The sequence below is a fragment of the Schistocerca nitens genome, chromosome 1 (genome assembly GCF_023898315.1).
Source record: "Schistocerca nitens isolate TAMUIC-IGC-003100 chromosome 1, iqSchNite1.1, whole genome shotgun sequence".
In the NCBI taxonomy this organism is placed as follows: Eukaryota; Metazoa; Arthropoda; class Insecta; order Orthoptera; family Acrididae; genus Schistocerca; species Schistocerca nitens.
In genome coordinates this window covers 162,799,335-162,803,365 of record NC_064614.1, presented here as the reverse complement: position 1 = coordinate 162,803,365, position 4,031 = coordinate 162,799,335, and positions in this window count along the sequence as shown.

Genomic DNA, 4,031 nt, shown 5'->3' with positions numbered 1-4,031 from the left:
TTCCAAAAAATGGAGGCAGGCCCGACGTGTTAGACATAGCTCTCACTAGGAGGATTACGGGGTTTGTGACCGCGAGGACGATCAACAGAATGTCCTCCGACCACAACCCAGTGATCCTAGAAGTCGACGTGGGAGAATGGGTAGCACTCCCACGGTACCAGACGTCTTACAAACGTACAAACTGGGAGCGATACCGAGAAACTGTCGCCTCTGATATCGCTCGCGCTCCGCCACCTACTGCCGAAACAGTAGAACAAGCGCTACAAGACCTAACAGGTACCATTCTGCAGGCAGCAGAAGAGGCCACCCCCCCCCCCCCACAAAGGGATGGCCCGCCGCCGCAAATACAGCTCCCGGAACACTTGCTAGCTCAAATTCGACATAAGAACAGAGTGGCAAAAGAGTGGAAGATAACCAGAAACCAGGCCACAAGGAGGCTGCTCAATCGTCTACAGAGAGAATTGAAGGTAGCGCTCAATGAGCACAGAAACCAGCAATGGCAAAACCGCCTCACAACCCTCAAAGTAGACATCACACACTTTGGCAAGCAACCAAACAATTCACAAAAAGACGCGCTAGAATGCCGCCACTGCACGGCGAGCGGGGCATGGCCTACAGCCATGCAGAAAAGGCCAACGCCCTCGCCGACACTTTCGAGAAGCAGTTTCAAGCGGCTGAACCCCAGGATGATGAGCATGAAAGAGTGGTCCGTCGTCAACTGGCTGTCTTCCTCAATGCTGAGGAGGACCCAGAAGACGAACCCACAATTTTTGCCCCTGAAGACGTGGCAAAAGTAATTAGGTCTCTCCCCTCCAAAAGGGCGCCAGGACATGACAAAGTCACCAACCAGTTGGTCAAAAACCTCCCACCCACGGCGATCGAACACCTCGCGAACGTCTTCAACGAGATTACTCGTACCCGCGAGTTCCCAGCTTGCTGGAAACACGCGGAATTGGTCGCAATACACAAACCAGGGAAAGATCCTCTATTCCCGCAGCACTACAGGCCGATTAGCCTCTTGTCAACTCTCAGCAAGATCTATGAGCGCCTCATGCTAAGACCCATACAAGAACATATTACCAGAGAGCAAATTCTGCCGCATTTCCAATTCGGTTTCCGGCAGAACCACTCTGCCCCACAACAGATCATGAGAGTGGTTGAAGCGGCCACAGAGGGCTTCAACCACAGAGGCTACTGCGGGATAGTGCTACTAGACGTAGCCAAAGCCTTTGATTCAGTATGGCATAGAGGGCTACTCTACAAGTTGTACACACAAGGGTTTCCTGGGAGTATAGTTCAGCTGATCAAGAGCTACCTCACCAATAGGACTTTCTCCGTCAAAGTAGAAACTGCCACCTCCACCAGAAGGCGTATTCGTGCTGGGGTGCCACAGGGATCGGTCCTGGGGCCCGTATTGTACAGTTTGTACACTGCGGACACTCCAACGGCCCCCCTGGTGCACACTGCACAGTACGCTGACGATACAGCCTTCTACACGAGAAACGCGAACAAGGACCTGGTCATTCGTAGGCTACAAAGGGTTTTAGATGACACAGAAACTTGGGCCCATCGCTGGCGAATCACCATCAATTCTGAAAAGACGCAGGCAATGCTGATTACCCGTAGGCTCGGAAGGCGCGAACCTCCCCAACGCCCCCCCCCCCCTCCACCTTCACCTAAACGGAACCCAACTCCCCTGGCGCAGAACCGCCAAGTACCTTGGCGTAACCTTGGACTCTCGTCTTACGTGGAAACCCCACATAGACGAGGTCCATAGGAAGGTCTGCGCCAGAATGTCCATCCTGTACCCAATCCTCAACTCATCCAGCTCCCTATCCTGCTCAGTAGGAGTGAACGTATACCAGGCCCTGATCCGGCCAGTCATGGAATACGCGTGTCCTGTCTGGGGATACGCGGCGAAGCAGCACCTGGACACTCTCCAGAGGCTGCAGAACCGCGCCCTCAGGAGGTCACTGCGTTTACCCCTTGGATTCCCTATTGACGATTTGCATGCCGCTGCGGAAATCCCACTCCTGAGAGAGCGTTTCCAAGACCTGGCAAGGGCCTTCTATGAAGGTACTTCCAGGTCGGGAAACGCCCTCATCCACTCCCTAGGTCGGTATGACATGTCCCGCGATAAACACAATCGCCCCATGACGATCTTTGACGACTAAGTCGAAGAGAAAAATCCCAATACCCATTCCCAAATCCTGCTCCTACCCCAAATACTACAAATATCTCGCCAAACCTCAGGCAAGTACCAGACTCACACAGAACAAACATCACAATCTCACAGACATCCAAAAAGTACAGAAATAATCACACACACAAGCACACAGGGGAGTAAAAGCCGTAAGGCTACAAACTCCCCCTCACACTTCCCCAAAGAGGGGAAAGTAATAGATGTGAGCAGCACAGCGAGTAGTCAATTACAGCACCTTCTCCTCGTTCAAGATATTTACCCTGGTGTCTCGGCTGTGACGGACCGCCGTACATGGGAGGGTTGGTTGGAGATGTGCTGCATTAGATACACCTCGCAGTTTTTCTATAGTTCTCCCATCTGGCGTCTTATGATGATGTCCCTCTCGCTGCAGAAGATGACGCTCAGTCATGGCTTCATTGATGATGTGATGCTCAACCGTGAGAACCACAGGAAAATCTGGTATTACCTTTCAGTAAAGAGCACTTAAATATTGTTTTGTGCCATTTATTTCGTGCTGTATCTCTCAACACAGAAATGTTAACGTCACACTCAAGGTATTACACAACATGCAGTACGTGACACTCGTGAATAATAATAATAATAATAATAATAATAATAATAATAATAAACACTATTTCACATTCTTGCTAATCACACTTGGCTGCACTCAGTCCCGGCTAGGGTTGTCATCCGTCCAGATATCGTGACCGTCCCCGTTACGGACTTTCTACTACTGCCATCCCGGCAAGACCCAATTTTGTCCCAATTTTTCAAAATACTGTTACGAACTTGGCTTAAGTACTGAAGTATCGACATATCTTAGCGAAACACGTAAATGTAGCGGGTGGATACAGCAGAAAGGTGGATTTACTTTATTAAGGAAACCGAAAATCCTGAACGCAAATGCCAACAGCTAAAATTATGCGAGTATTTATTTTCTGTTCCCGCACACAACGCCGCTGTGGGAAGAGTATCGTCGCTTATATCGGCGCCATTAGACTGATGAAAAAAATCGACTACTGCCAAGGGCCGTGGAATCAGTCTTACAGTTCCACTTTAACTACAAGCTGACGTACATCGTATTTTATATACACATAAATAACAAAGAAGACTTGCTGGAAAGGTGAAATCTTTCGGAAAATACGGTGTATCAGCTACCGCTGCTGCAAAAAGTTCCATGTAACTGTGTTCTAAACAAAAAGTAATTATATTAAATTACTTTTTTACTTCATTTCTACACCGACATCTCTGAGTGTCCCGACGAGATCCCAGTTAGATATGGCAACCTTAGTTCCGGCCCGCGCCTATATCTCACAATGCAATATTTCTAACAGTTGCCTAGAGCCATAACCTTTGCGACCCACACTGTGGCCGCCGCCACTTCACTTCTTTTTAATGCGACAATTAAAGCTTTTAGTGAACTCTGATATGTTGTGAGCAGGATACAGGGGCTGCTGGAGTGGAAAGCTGAGCAACAAATTGAGGATAGAATATAAAATTTAATTTATTACGCAAGAAAATTCATGCAAGGTATTGGTAACAACATATTGACATATAACTTGTTCAATTTAAATGTACATCAGCTGATTTAACATGAATCATCAACAAGTTATCTGACATCAAACAATCTGCAAATATGAGATTTAAACCTTTCCCAAAATTTTAATGCTTGTAAAATGTTATTACGAAACACAGAAAATTACCAAACTGGTCACTGTATTTAAGCATTACATAACCTAATGGGCACAGTGGCTTACAGCAAATAATATCACAGACGTATGGCAATATCTTCCCACTACAGCACTGTCTTACGTGACCTTCTGTGCCA